This window comes from Pelophylax lessonae (assembly GCF_965119305.1).
Source record: "Pelophylax lessonae genome assembly, chromosome: 11".
In the NCBI taxonomy this organism is placed as follows: Eukaryota; Metazoa; Chordata; class Amphibia; order Anura; family Ranidae; genus Pelophylax; species Pelophylax lessonae.
The window spans coordinates 7,808,114-7,824,216 of NC_138778.1; positions in this window are offsets into that span (position 1 = coordinate 7,808,114).

Sequence of the window (16,103 nt, forward strand, 5' to 3'; positions counted from 1 at the left end):
GGAGGGGCCAAAACTTTTTTTTTTGTTAGGATAAAATGGGAAATCATTAAAACCACTGTCAAGGTTTTATCCACCCAAAACTGGAGGTCTCGGGAGAAGTCCACCCAAAAGTCAAATTCTCAAAGACTGTTGGCGAGTCTTTGCTTGTAATCCCCCCCCCCCCCCCCCCACCCCACTTGGGGGGCCAACCCTGTTGTATTTTTTAAATTGATAAGATTGAGAATGTAGCAGTGAAGAGTGTGATACGAGGGGGTCAATGCAGGTCCCTCAGCGGGGTGCCATTTAGAATGCTTAGGTCAGCACTTCACCAACCCTTGAAGCCCTTAACATTCATTGCCATGCATTGTAGGAAATCCACAGCAGTCTGCGTGTTACCGCAATGTACAGTAAGAATGGACCCAAGTCTAACTGTTTTCTTTACATGATTTTTAACCTGGACATTCCAAATAACTGGTACTGCAATGTATCTGATGTGATGGGGAACCTTTGATTTGATGGAGGGACCTCTTATGTGATGAGGAACCTCTGATATTAAGGGGAACTTCTGATCTGATGAAAGACCTCTGATGCGATTAAAGGATCTCTGATGTGATGGGGAGACCTCTGAAGTGATGGGACCATCTCTGATGTGATGGGGGAACCTCTGATGTGATAAGAGGATCTCTGATGTGAAGACCTCTGATGTGATGGGGAACCTCTGATGTGATGGGAGGACCGAGGACCTTTAAGGTGATGGGGAACCTCTGATGTGATATGGGGACCTCTGATGTGAGGAGGGACCGCTAATGTGATGGGGAACTTCTGATATGATGGGAGAAACATGGACCTCTAATGCGATGGAGAACTTCTGTGATGTGATATGGGGACCTCTACTGTAATGGGATGACATCTTATGTGATGGGAGGGCCTCTGATGTGATGGGGGAACCTCTATGGAGGTGGAGGGACCTCTATGGTGGTGGAGGCACCTCTAAGGTGATGGAGGGACCTCTAATGTAAAGGTGGACTTCTGATGTGATGGGGAAACTCTCATGTGATGGGGAGCCTCTGATGTGATAAAAGGACATCTAAAGTGATGGGGGAACCTCTGATGTGATAGGAAGACCTCTGATGTGATGGAAGGCCTCTGATGTGATGGGAAGACCTCTGATGTGATGGGAAGACCTCTGATGTGATGGGAGAACCAAGGACCTCTAATGCGATGGAGAACTTCTGATGTGATATGGGGACCTCTAATGTAATGGGAAGACCTCTTATGTGATGGAAGGACCTCGAATAAAAAGGTGGACTTCTGCTGTGATGGGAAGACCTCTGATGTGATGGGAGGACCTCTGATGTGATGGGGGACCTCTGATGTGATGGGGGACCTCTGATGTGATGGGAGGACCTCTGATGTGATGGGAGGACCTCTGATGTGATGGGGGACCTCTGATGTGATGGGAGGACCTCTGATGTGATGGGAGGACCTCTGATGTGATGGGGGACCTCTGATGTGATGGGGGACCTCTGATGTGATGGGGGACCTCTGATGTGATGGGAGGACCTCTGATGTGATGGGGGACCTCTGATGTGATGGGAGGACCTCTGATGTGATGGGGGACCTCTGATGTGATGGGAGGACCTCTGATGTGATGGGGGACCTCTGATGTGGTGGTGGACATCTGATGTGATGGGGGACCTCTGATGTGATGGGAAGACCTCTGATGTGACGGGAAGACCTCTGATGTGATGGGAGGACCTCTGATGTGATGGGAGGACCTCTGATGTGATGGGAGGACCTCTGATGTGACGGGAAGACCTCTGATGTGATGGGGGACCTCTGATGTGGTGGTGGACATCTGATGTGATGGAAAGACCTCTAATGTAGTGGGGCGGGGGACCTCTGATGTGATTAGAGGCTTCTGGTGCGAAGTTCATTTCACCAAAGCAGTTGTGTGCAAGTTTTAATTGATAAGCAGAATTGACATTTTTTACATCTTTGACAGGGGTGCCTCCAGATTTTGAACAATTTTATAGGGTGTTGGGTCTACAATAGATGATATGCACTTACCATGGAGAGCTCTGTGATCTTGAAGACTAAACAAAAAATAACTAATAACGACACCTTCAATTACAACCACACCTGTTCAATTTAAAAAAAGTGAATTGCTTGCAATCGGGTGCATGTGTGGCTGGTATTAAAGTGTATATACAGGGAGTGCAAAATTATTAGGCAAATGAGTATTTTTGAGGATTAATTTTATTATTGAACAACAACCATGTTCTCGATTAACCCAAAAAACTCATTAATATCAAAGCTGACTATTTTTGGAAGTAGTTTTTAGTTTGTTTTTAGTTTTAGCTATTTTAGGGGGATATCTGTGTGTGCAGGTGACTATTACTGTGCATAATTATTAGGCAATTTAACAAAAATCAAATATACAGTATACCCATTTCAATTATTTATTTTACCAGTGAAACCAATATAACATCTCAACATTCACAAATATACATTTCTGACATTCAAAAACAAAACAAAAACAAATCAGTGACCAATATAGCCACCTTTCTTTGCAAGGACACTCAAAAGCCTGCCATCCATGGATTCTGTCAGTGTTTTGATCTGTTCACCATCAACATTGCGTGCAGCAGCAACCACAGCCTCCCAGACACTGTTCAGAGAGGTGTACTGTTTTCCCTCCTTGTAAATCTCACATTTGATGATGGACCACAGGTTCTCAATGGGGTTCAGATCAGGTGAACAAGGAGGCCATGTCATTAGCTTTTCTTCTTTTATACCCTTTCTTGCCAGCCACGCTGTGGAGTACTTGGACGCGTGTGATGGAGCATTGTCCTGCATGAAAATCATGTTTTTCTTGAAGGATGCAGACTTCTTCCTGTACCACTGCTTGAAGAAGGTGTCTTCCAGAAACTGGCAGTAGGACTGGGAGTTGAGCTTGACTCCATCCTCAACCCGAAAAGGCCCCACAAGCTCATCTTTGATGATACCAGCCCAAACCAGTACTCCACCTCCACCTTGCTGGCGTCTGAGTCGGACTGGAGCTCTCTGCCCTTTACCAATCCAGCCACGGGCCCATCCATCTGGCCCATCAAGACTCACTCTCATTTCATCAGTCCATAAAACCTTTGAAAAATCAGTCTTGAGATATTTCTTGGCCCAGTCTTGACGTTTCAGCTTGTGTGTCTTGTTCAGTGGTGGTCGTCTTTCAGCCTTTCTTACCTTGGCAATGTCTCTGAGTATTGCACACCTTGTGCTTTTGGGCACTGCAGTGATGTTGCAGCTCTGAAATATGGCCAAACTGGTGGCAAGTGGCATCTTGGCAGCTGCACGCTTGACTTTTCTCAGTTCATGGGCTGTTATTTTGGGCCTTGGTTTTTCCACACGCTTCTTGTGACCCTGTTGACTATTTTGAATGAAATGCTTGATTGTTCGATGATCACGCTTCAGAAGCTTTGCAATTTTAAGAGTGCTGCATCCCTCTGCAAGATATCTCACTATTTTTGACTTTTCTGAGCCCGTCAAGTCCTTCTTTTGACCCATTTTGCCCAAGGAAAGGAAGTTGCCTAATAATTATGCACACCTGATAGAGGGTGTTGATGTCATTAGACCACACCCCTTCTCATTACAGAGATGCACATCACCTAATATGCTTAATTGGTAGTAGGCTTTCGAGCCTATACAGCTTGGAGTAAGACAACATGCATAAAGAGGATGATGTGGTCAAAATACTAATTTGCCTAATAATTCTGCACTCCCTGTAAATCTCAGATGGTTTGAATAAAGCAGGAAGGGGTTAGAACTCTTCACAGGCTTTTCTTTTTCATCCCAAAGACACAACAATAAGTGAGAGAAAATCTCTCTAATAAACAGGGAAATCCTCTCAGTCACAGGATCAAGTGTCCCCATTAGAAGATCTCCCCCCTATTCCTGTCCTGGTGACAACTAATACATTTTGGATTTCCCGTCCCTTTTTCTCCTGTTGACAGTGGTGTATACGCACCTAGCTCAGCTACACGAGTCACTTTCAGGACTTGTAAATATTTATGCTCGGGGGGTCCGGTGCTGTCAGTCACCTCAACTGTCATGCGTGGGAACATCCCAGGGAACATTTCACCTCTTATCATTTCCAATATCTGGTGGCCAAGCTGTCACACTTCCAGTTAAGCCGACATCTAATTCATCGATTGTCTCTTATCTCAGTGAGCGTGCTGCGGAGGGCTGTCAGCATTGGGGTGACTCACAAGTCTTTGTGCCACCTACATACATAGGGAGCCAGTGGCTCATCCGATGTGGAGAACTACAAGGCTCAGAATACAAGTAGCCAGGGAGCCATTATCCTGACACTGATTGGAGTGGTCTCAGTAATCAGGAGCCCCCCCATATCTCCCTTGACTGGTTTTTACTAAGGGGTATCTGTGCTTTGCAGATGTAGGGAAAAATAGTGGCTTAGCTTTAAAGGGAAACTCCAGTTTTAACTGTTTAAAAAAAAAAAAGGGCTATAGCGAACTTTTACTGCCAGGAGCAAAGGCGTTTCCTTGATCATGTGATTCACTCCCCTTTCTGCCACGGCACAGTGCTGGCGCTTGGTGATGGGTCACTCAGGCACTGGGGTTTGAAACTAGGGTGGGAAAAACAGTCCCCAAACTGTGGCCCGTGGGCCAGATGCAGCCCTTTGCTTGCCTTTATCTGATACCTATGATGGGGCACCATTCCTCCTACTGACACCAATGATGGGACACTATTCCTCCCACTGATACCAATGATGGGACACTATTCCTCCCATTGACACCAATGATGGGGCGCTATTCCTCAAACTGATACCAATTATGGGGCGCTATTCCTACCACTGACACCAATGATGGGACGCTATTCCTCCCACTGACACCAATGATGGGGCACTATTCCTCCCACTGATACCAATGATGGTGCACTATTCCTCCCACTGACACCAATGATGGGGCACTATTCCTCCCACTGACACCAATGATGGTGCACTATTCCTCCCACTGACACCAATGATGGGGCGCCATTCCTCCCACTGACACCAATGATGGGACGCCATTCCTCCCATTGACACCAATGATGGGGCGCTATTCCTCCAACTGACACCAATGATGGGGCGCTATTCCTTCCACTGACACCAATGATGGGGCGCTATTCCTCCCACTGACACCAATGATGGGGCGCTATTCCTCCCACTGACACCAATGATGGGGCGCTATTCCTCCCACTGACACCAATGATGGGGCACTATACCTCCCACTGATACCAATGATGGGGCACTATACCTCCCACTGACACCAATGATGGGGCACTATTCCTCCCACTGACACCAATGATGGGGCACTATTCCTCCCACTGACACCAATGATGGGGCACTATTCCTCCCACTGACACCAATGATGGGGCACTATTCCTCCCACTGATACCAAGGATGGGGCACTATACCTCCCACTGACACCAATGATGGGGCACTATTCCTCCCACTGACACCAATGATGGGGCACTATTCCTCTCATTGACACCAATGATGGGGCACTATTCCTCCCATTGACACCAATGATGGGGCACTATTCCTCCCACTGACACCAATGATGGGGCACTATACCTCCCACTGACACCAATGATGGGGCACTATACCTCCCACTGATACCAATGATGGGGCACTATACCTCCCACTGACACCAATGAGGGGGAAACTATTCCTCCCATTGACACCAATGATGGGGCACTATACCTCCCACTGATACCAATGATGGGGCACTATAGCTCCCACTGACACCAATGATGGGACACTATTCCTCCCATTGACACCAATGATGGGGCACTATTCGTCCAGCTGACACCACTGATGGGGCACTATTCCTCCCACTGACACCCATGATGGGGCACTATTCCTCCCACTAATACCAACACCAATGATGGGGCACTTCTCATACTGACGTCATTTTTTTTCTCACTGACCACGAAGCCTGAAACATTGTCTATTCCCACTGACGCCAGGACATTTTCTACCCTCACTGGCCACATTTCAGCCCCCCTAAAGTCTGATGTCACAGTAAACTGATTCTTTGTTCAGAAGGTTTTGAGACCCCTGGTCTAAGTCATGGTCTGAGCTTACCCAAAGTTTTGTCGAGCCACTAGGGAAGCCGCATCCAAAGAGGCATCACAGATAAACTGCAGCCCCTGGACCAGCTCAGCAAAGGCAGGGGGGAGCTGTTCTCCCCCTCCAGGTCAAGGCGTAGGAGCGTAGCCCAGGGCAGAGTTTGCGACACCAGGGCAACGGTGAATGCTGTCCTCAGTGCAGAACCAGCCAGAGTGTACATATTGCGGGCCACAGCCTCCGCCTTCCTGTCAGCGGGATATTTAAAGGCCGGGGACTCTTCAACCGGAATCATGGTTGCCTTGTTCAGTTTGGAAACCAGAGGGTCCACCACTGGTGGAACAGTCCACTTCTTAATAACGGAGTCCTCATAGGGGGTAACGCCTAGAAAATCGCTTAGGGACCCAAGGGGACACTTTGGTCGTCCCCACTTTAGCTACAATTTTGTCAAAATAGGCGGGGAAAGGAAACTGGATGGCTTGTGAGTCCCAAAGGGAACCTGTGCCTCCGTCGCAGCTGCAACTGTGTCCCTCCATCTTTAAGATCTCATGCATAGATACAATCAGTGCATTCACCAGCGCCTTTTTGTGCGCGGTTGCAGATGTGGAGGAATCATCCTCACCATCAAAGGATTCCGGGCCAGTGCCAGGACAAGGTCATCCAGCGCCCAGGGCAAATATGCCAAATTGTGTTCCCCTTACCTTAGAGTTAGGGTCAGGGTGCCCCCATCCCTGCAATAACCCATTGTACCCAGGGCAGCCGCCCCTCCTGCCCACCCCTTGTCCCGGCCCGGTTCCGGGTGCATGGTTGCAGTCCAAGCAGGGTGACCCACGCCCGCAGCGGCCAAATCAGATTCAGGATCTGATGAGACAAATGTGGGCTGTCAGCTAGGTGGAATTCTGCGACTCGGGCCGGTGCACAGTCATATGCGACCTTGCGAGGCGTTTAACTGGCAGGCCAGCCCCCCATCCAGTGGGGCTATGTTGCGGCCAACCAAGCGTGGAACTGAGGTCTGCATGTACTCACTGGCCAGATTGGGGTGACCCCTGGATCTAGATTATCCAGCCCTTCGCCCAGGCCGGCAGTTCATTATAGATCTCACAGGAAAGAAGAGAAACATTTATATCTAAAAAGAAAAAAATTGCCAGGACCAGAGATCCCAGAAAGGAACTAGGTCCTTACTCCTGACTAGTCAGAAAATAACTGAGTACCTACAGCAGTGAGGGGGAGTATACCCCCTGGGACCACTCATAGGCGTAGCCAGATTTCTTTTCTGCCTAGTGTCCTACTCCTGTAGGGGGCAGTATAACCCAATGGTCAAGAAGGAGCTGTGTCCGTCAATAAACAAAAGAGAAACGGACATTTTTAAAATTAACGCAGTGCTTTAGCAAACTAATGGTCATTCATTTATGGTTTACGTATGTCAGCTTTTAAGCCCTGAAGAAGAGGGAGTTTGACCCGTGAAACGCGTTGGATGTTTCATGCTTTCCTGCTGTGAGACAATTTTTATCATGAAAAGATTTCGGACTCTTGGTCATTTATTTGAGGTTTGACTATACACAGGTAGATATTGCAATTCTGGGTCACCCTCCCTCCTCTACGGGTACCCCTTATTTCTGGAGATCTGCCGAACCACAGCTATCATCCCCAGTAATCATGTAACCAATATGCCGAAGATTTGTACCCACAGCCTGGTATTCACCACTAAACCCAGCAGTTCCATCACAGCGCCAAATAACTGCACATCTACACCTAAAATATTAATGAGTTCCTGGCACACAGAGGTTTATACAGATGGCGCTGTGCCCCCCTCCCTCCTTGGGGTAAGCTGGGACCACAGCTGTGTCTCATGAACATTTCAAGTAATGAGCAGCGTTGATCTCATCTGCGCTGCTCGGAAAACGCGCCGCTTTATGACACCGCCAGGAACGCTTCGATCAGCATGTGTTTATAATCCATCCTTACACATAACGATCAGAGGACGAGCACAGAACTGTCTTGTCTCATACCGAGGGACACACAAAGACGGTGAGCAGAGGTTTGATCACCGATTGGCGTGATGGGAACGCTCGCAGCCGCCCTACGTTCCAAGAGAGGCGCTAAAAGGCTGATAAAGTTCCTGTGCGCTATGACATCATAATATACTGAACTATGGAAATGTGTCTAAAAATCCCCCAAAGACTGGACTTCAACCATCTCTGCCTTTGTTCATCTCCAGTACATGGTGGGTTGATGGGAGTAGTAGTCTTTAAAAAGATGCTTGTGCTTTCACAGCAGTATTAACCTCTTGCCTACCAGGCACTTATACCCCCCTTCTTGCCCAGGACAATTTTTAGCTTTCAGCACTGTCGCACTTTGAATGACAATTGCGCGGTAATGCAACACTGTACACATGACGTTTTTATCTTTTTTTTTTTTTTTTTTTTTAGACAGATAGAGCTTTCTTTTGGTGGTATTTAACCACTTAAGCCCCGGAGGATTTGGCTGCTCAAAGACAAGGCCCTATTTTGCGATTCGGCACTGTGTGACTTTAACGGACAATTGCGCGGTCGTGTGATGCTGCATCCAAATGAAATGGACATCCTTTTTTCCCCCACAAACAGAGCTTTCTTTTGGTGGTATTTGATCACCTGTGCGATTTTTTATTTTTTGCACTATAAACAAAAAAAAAGAGCGCCAATTTTGAAAAAATAATATTTTTCAAATTTTTTTTTATATGAAATATGCTACATATTTTTGGTAAAAAAAATTCCAATAATCGTATATTGATTGTAGATGCGATAACTTTTGCGCAAACCAAACTAGGGAAAAGATGTCATTTTTATTTATTTTTTTACTAGTAATGGCGGCGATCTGCGATTTTTAGCAGGACTGCGACATTGAGGCGGACAGATTGGACCCCTAACTGATATTTTTGACACTTTTGGGGGGACCAGTGACATTACTACAGTAATCAGTGCTAAAAATATGCACTGTCACTGTAATAACGACTTTGGCAGGGAAGGGGTTAACACCAGGGGCGATCAAAGGGTTAAATGTGAGACTAGATCAGTGATGGTGAACCTTGGCACCCCAGATGTTTTGGAACTACATTTCCCATGATGCTGTATTGCATGACGATGATTTCCAACTACACTGTAGAGTACATGAGCATCATGGGAAAACTGGATTTTTGACTTACCGTAAAATCCTTTTCTCTTAAGTTCATTGACGGATGCAGTTCTCTCTGAATCATATCAGTAAGGGCTCTTTCACACGGTCCGCCTCCGTAGGCGGATCCGTGCTGCTCAGTGGGGATCGATCCGCGATCCCCGCTGAGCCGGCGGATGACAGCTCCGTCTCCGCTTGCAGTGCGGAGAGGGAGTTGTCACAGCTCCCGCTGCTCTCTATGGGGAATCGGATGACCGCCTGTCCGCTCTCATCTGATCCCCAGGACAGATGGAAAATAGGGTTTCCATCCGTCCGGATTTCACGGACAGGATCGGATGCGGATGGCAGCGGACATGTCACTGCTGACATCCGCTGCTCCATAGGGCTGAATGGGGCATCCGATCAGATCCGCCTAAAAAACTGACAGGCGGATCTGATCGGACCGCCCGTGTGAAAGAACCCTAAGGGGGGGGGGGGGGAGTCACAACAGCACAGAGGGAACTAGGGCATCGCATAGTAGCTCATTATGAAATACCTTAGAACGAGCCCCCGCCGTGCCGCCCGCTTACCTGTATGACGGGCAACATGTTCAGTCGCCCGTCTTCCAGGATCGCGGCATCCGGCCATCTGATTGGCAGGACCCGCGATTAGGTCACTCCCGCGCCTGCGCGCGGGAGCCGACGATCATGGCACGGGGCTCTGAAGGAACGGCACCAGGGGCCGTTCCTTCAGAGCGCATGCGCCAGTGACGTCACTGGCTGCATGCAAGGTAAATATCTCCTAAACGGTACATGTTTAGGAGATATTTACAGTACCTATAGGTAAGACTTATCATAGGATCACCTATAGGTACAACTTCCTGAGGAGGGTTTACTTCCTCTTTAATGATCTTATGCATTTGTCTACTTATATAGCGTTCTAGTTATTACTACAATTCCTTTATATGCCCCTGAGGAAGCCACAGCGAAACATGTCGGGCTATTGTTGACCAATACAGCCATTTTTGGCAAGGAGTAATACTAGTATATGAGCACTGTGTTTTCCAGACAAAGTTTTCATATGTCATGTTTGTGTTTTTACGTGTAGTCTGTATATCTTGTAATTTTATTTTTCCACTTGTGTGTATGTTAAGCATTGTAATAAAGTTTATAACTTTTTAAGTATTTGTTGTTTTATTGGTTAATATGTCCCCCCCCCCCCCCCAAAACAAGCCCTCTAATCCAGTGGTCTTCAACTCCGGTCCTCAGGTCACACTAACAGGCCAGGTTTGCAAGATAACGAAATTACATTACAGGTGATATCATTTGCTGCTCAGTGATTGCAGTATTCTAGTCGCATCTCCCCAAGGTAATACCTAAAATCTGGCCTGTTAGTGGGCCCCGAGGCCCGGACTTGAGGACCACTGCTCTAACCAACCACTATGTGGTAGGACTTATCTTAGTCCTCAGTTTAAATATAAGCCATTCTCTGATTGGACAAGGTGGAGATCATGTCGTCTGCACCCTGCTTCTCCACCTTATCCAATCAGAGAATGCTTTGCATTCATTGAGAAGATGCAGATGCAAATGGTTCTGCAAATTGCGCCTGTGCCAAGAGAGCGACCTTCTGTCTTCACAATGCAGGATACCCAGCATCTAGTCCAGGGTTTCTCAACGAGGGTTCCTCCTGAGGTTGCTAGGGGTTCCCTGAGCAATGAGCAATTTCTGCCTCTCAGATAAGTTCATGACACCATTGTTCCTTTTAGCTATCTGTAAGGGGGGTAATTCTTCCCAATGATGACAAGAGTAAGGATCATTCTTCCCACTGACTGCCACACTAATGTACCATGAGTCATAGATTTTTAACTGGTTGCCGACCACCGCAAGTACATATACTGCGGCGGTTAGCCGCGGCCAGGCAAAGTGACGTACCGGTACGTCACTTGCCTGTCACTAGTTTGTGAGCCAATAGCGGGCACGCGCGCGCCCCGGCTCGTTACCTAGGAAATCCGCGCATGTGACTGGCGGACACGATGTCCGCTGCTCACTCGGCGATCGTCGGTGGAGAGGGAGAAAGGCAGGCGGCTAACGTAAACAAGCCGCCTGTCATTCTCCACTGTGTAGGAATAGTGATCATGCGGTTCTACTAAGTAGCCATGTCCAATCACAGTTAGAAACACACCCCTAGGGACACACTTAACCCCTCCTTCCCCAATAAAGTTAACCCCTTCCCTGCCAGTGTCATTTTGCAGTAACAGTGTATGTATATATATATATATATATATATATATATATATATATATATATATATATATATATATAGCACTGATTACTGTAGAAATGTCACTGGTACCCCCAAAAGTGTCAAAAATGTCAGTCAAGGGTCCGATCTGTCCGCCGCAATGTCGCAGTACCGCAAAAAAAAAAAAAACCGCAGATCGCCATTACGCGTTAAAAAAAAAAAAAAACCACCAAAAATGACAAAAATCTTTCCCTTGGTTAGTAAACGCGATAACTTTTGCGCAAACCAATCAAAATACGCTTTTTGCAATTTTTTTCACCAAACATATGTAGCAGAAAACAAATTGGCCTAAAATGTTAAATTTTGATTTTTACATTTTTTTTTTTTTTGGGGAATTTCATATAAAAAAAAAAAAATGTGAAAAATATTGTTATTTTTGCAAAATTGTCGCTCTTTTTTTGTTTATAGCGCAAAAAGTAAAAATCGCACAGGTGATCAAATACCACCAAAAGAAAGCTCTGTTTGTGGGAAAAAAAAGACGTCAAATTTGTTTAGGTACAGCGTCGCACGACCGCGCAATTGTCCGTTAAAGTCGCGCAGTGCCGAATCGCAAAATACCCCCTGGTCAGGAAGGGGGTAAAATCTTCCGGGGCTTAAGTGGTTAATTTTTAGCAGGGGTTTCCCAAGACCAGAAATGGATTTTAAGGGTTCCTCTGAATGGAAAAGGTTGAGAAAGGCTGATCTAGAAGATATCCCACAGGTATGGCACATACTGTACATGCTTACATTGGGCCAAGTAACTATGTAAAAATTGCCATACCTAAGCTTCAGTGTTCAGGTGGTTGTAAACCCTTACATATACTCAGTGAAGGGACTGGCCTCAGGTGATACAAAGTTTAAACCATTCCTCCTACATAAGTTGTACCGGTCTCTCTGCAGTCTTCTCTTCTCTACAGCCATTTAAAGCCCAGAATTTATAAAGCTTGTCTAAACTGTCACAAAAAAGGGGACGGAGAGCTGAACTGAGACTCCGTAGAGCTCAGAGAACTGATTGGAGGGAAGGGACTCACTCCCTTTTCACACACAGGAACAGCGCTGAGGCTGTCAATCACAGGTGCTGGAGGTCTGTGCCGTCACATTTTTTCTCTTGGTTTCTGGAAAAATTATTCAAGCTGATAGCAAAGGAACAAAGCAGAAGACAGAAATGACTTAATGCTCAGGATTGAGACACGTACACATTATAAAAGGGATATGCTTTGTTCATATTTCATGTCTGAGATTTACAGCCACTGTAAGTCGGTTGAAAAAAATTGCCGATAGGCGGCTTCCAGATCACACTTGCCTGTCAGGTGGTTCAGAAACCTGTCAGATCGCAAAAAGCAGCTGGGAGATGTCAGCGACAGCTTGGTCAGTATTCTGAGGAAGCGCTCAGAACTCAAACTTGGAGCCCCATGGATAATGCATATATCCCTTAGGCTTGTTCACGAGCATACTCTGAGGAAGAGGCATGGCCTCGAAACACGTCAGCCCTCTGCTTTTAGGAGATATTGGACTCCTGTAAAGATGCTGCTTTATGGAATTGAAATGCTTGACTTTCACACATGTTTGTGAGTAGCTGATTTTTATCCTTTTATTATTAATAAACTCGCTGAGGATAATGCGCTAGGCTGGTGCGCCCTTTCCTTGTTTTGTATCTACAGCGTTTGGTCGACCGCCCCGGTCGTAGGGGGCAGCAAAGCCCAGCCATAGTGGATGCCAAGTAGGAGTACAAGTTCCAAGTTCGAGGTAGGCTGAGGACCAGGTTCTGAGCGCAGGAGTAGGGTGCTGAGCAGCACTAATCTTTTTCTGGAACATACAACGGGGTATACCTGTGCAAGGCCATGTTTACCTACATGGGGACACACGCGTTCTACAACTGTGCAGGTGCACGGCCCCAAATGCACACTGTCTGCGATTGGGGCTGTGCATGCACTCTGAAGTCAAATTAGGATCAGCAACTGAGTCCCAATTGAAATGAATGGGACTGTCTGCAGGGGGATGCATTGAACACCGGTGCGCTCCCATGTGGGTAAACACAGCCCTCACATGGGCGTATCCTGTAGTACACCCAGGTGAACGAGGCCCATACATGGTCAGTAAGGGGTTAATAGACTATGGGTTCAATTAAGCGGTTTACTTTATGAACAGCTCTTTGCGGATCAATGAAAACAATGTAATCCTGACACATTTTGTCTCCCCGTCCATGTAAGCGGAATATGCCGGCGTGATTTATTGAATTTACAGCTGAGAATTGTTCTTCTGTTCTGCAAGAAAATAATTGTAATTTAAAAACAAATCTGATACAGAGATGGGAAGAGGGGATACAAGGAGAATAGATTGGAGAAGCCTCAGGAAAATGAAATGAGAGGAACTGGAGGGATTATTTCTAGAAATCGGAGCTTTGGGATACGTATGGATATTGTCCATCGCAAGAGAAACGCGTTCATCTGGAACCTGGCCTGGAAGGCTGGAACCCTACTTTTCTGTAGTGGTCACAAATAAACCCCGGTGTTCAGATTTATTTAAAGTGTAAGCTCAGCCTTTCATAAAAAGCTCCGCCCCCATATGGGTAGAGAGAGCTAAACCTACCTACCAGCCCGGCTCCCTCACTGTTTAACCACTTGCTGTCCAGGGCACCTTTTTCACACACATTACAATTATTTAGTATAGATTTTCAGTACATTACAGTATACATTTTCTGAAAGCAGAAGCCTAGTATAATAAAATGGCTACAGTTGCATTTTTGAAATGCCCGGCCATGATCAATGGATGGATGAGCATTGACCGGCAATGGATGATCAATGGATAAGCATTGCCCAGCAATGGATGACCAATGGATAAGCACTGGCCAGCAATGGATGACCAATGGATTAGCACTGGCCAGCAATGGATGACCAATGGATGAGCACTGGCCAGCAATAGATGACCAATGGATGAGCACTGGCCGGCAATAATCAATGATGAGCACTGGCCAGCAATGGATGACCAATGGATGAGCACTGGCCAGCAATGGATGACCAATGGATGAGCATTAGCCAGAAATGGATGACCAATGGATGAGCACTGGCCAGCAATGGATGACCAATGGATGAGCACTGGCCAGCAATGGATGACCAATGGATGAGCACTGGCCAGCAATGGATAACCAATGGATGAGCACTGGCCGGCAATAATCAATGATGAGCACTGGCCAGCAATGGATGACCAATGGATGAGCACTGGCCGGCAATAATCAATGGATGATGAATGATGAATGATAAGCAATGGATGAGCATTGGCCGGCAATGATTAATGGATGAGCCCTAGCCAACAATGATCAAATGATAAGCAACAGTCAGCAATGGTCAATGGATGATAAATGAACAATGATGAGCAACGGCCTGAAATGAGCAATGTATGAGCATTGGCCAGCAATGATCAATAATGAGCAATGGCCAGCAATGATCAATAATGAGCAATGGCCAGCAATGATCAGCAATGGATGAGCAATGATCAACGGCCGGTAATGATGAATGGATGAGCATTGGCTAGCAATAATCAATGAGGAGCATTGGCCAGCAATGGATCAATGGATGATCAATGATAAGCAATGGATAAGCATTGGCCAGCAATGATCAATGGCTGGCAATGATTAATGGATGAGCAAAAGCCAGCAATGATCAAATGATAAGCAATGGTTGGAAATGATCAATGGGTGAGCACTGATAAGGAATGGCTGAGAAACGGCCGGAAATGAGCAATGCACGAGCATAGGCCGGCAATAATCAATGATGAGCAATGCACGAGCATAGGCCGGCAATAATCAATGATGAGCAATGCACGAGCATAGGCCGGCAATGAGCAATGGATGAGCGGTTGTCAAAAATAAACCCCGGTGTCCAGATTTATATAAAGTGTAAGCTCAGCCTTACATAAAAAGCTCCGCCCCCATATGGGTAGAGAGAGCTAAACCTACCTACCAGCCCGGCTCCCTCACTTTTTTAACCACTTGCTGTCCGGGGGGACTTTTTCACACACATTACAAATACTTGGTATAGATTTTCAGAAGATCACCGTATAGATTTTCTGAAAGCAGAGGCCCAGTAGAATAAAATGGTGATGGGTGCATTTTTTTTAAACAGCGGGTGATGATCAATGGGTGAGCACAGTGGGTTAAGTGGTCAGCACTTCCGCCTAGCCGCACTAGGGTCGTTGATTTGAATCCCAACCCTGACACTACCTGCCTGGAGTTTGCATGTTCTCCCTGTGCCTGCGTGGGTTTCCTCCAGGCACTCCGGTTTCCTCCCACACAATAATCAATGATGAGCAATGCACGAGCATAGGCCGGCAATAATCAATGATGAGCAATGCACAAGCATAGGCCGGCAATGAGCAATGGATGAGCGGTTGTCAAAAATAAACCCCGGTGTCCAGATTTATTTAAAGTGTAAGCTCAGCCTTTCATAAAAAGCTCCGCCCCCATATGGGTAGAGAGAGCTAAACCTACCTACCAGCCCGGCTCCCTCACTGTTTAACCACTTGCTGTCCAGGGCACCTTTTTCACACACATTACAATTATTTAGTATAGATTTTCAGTACATTACAGTATACA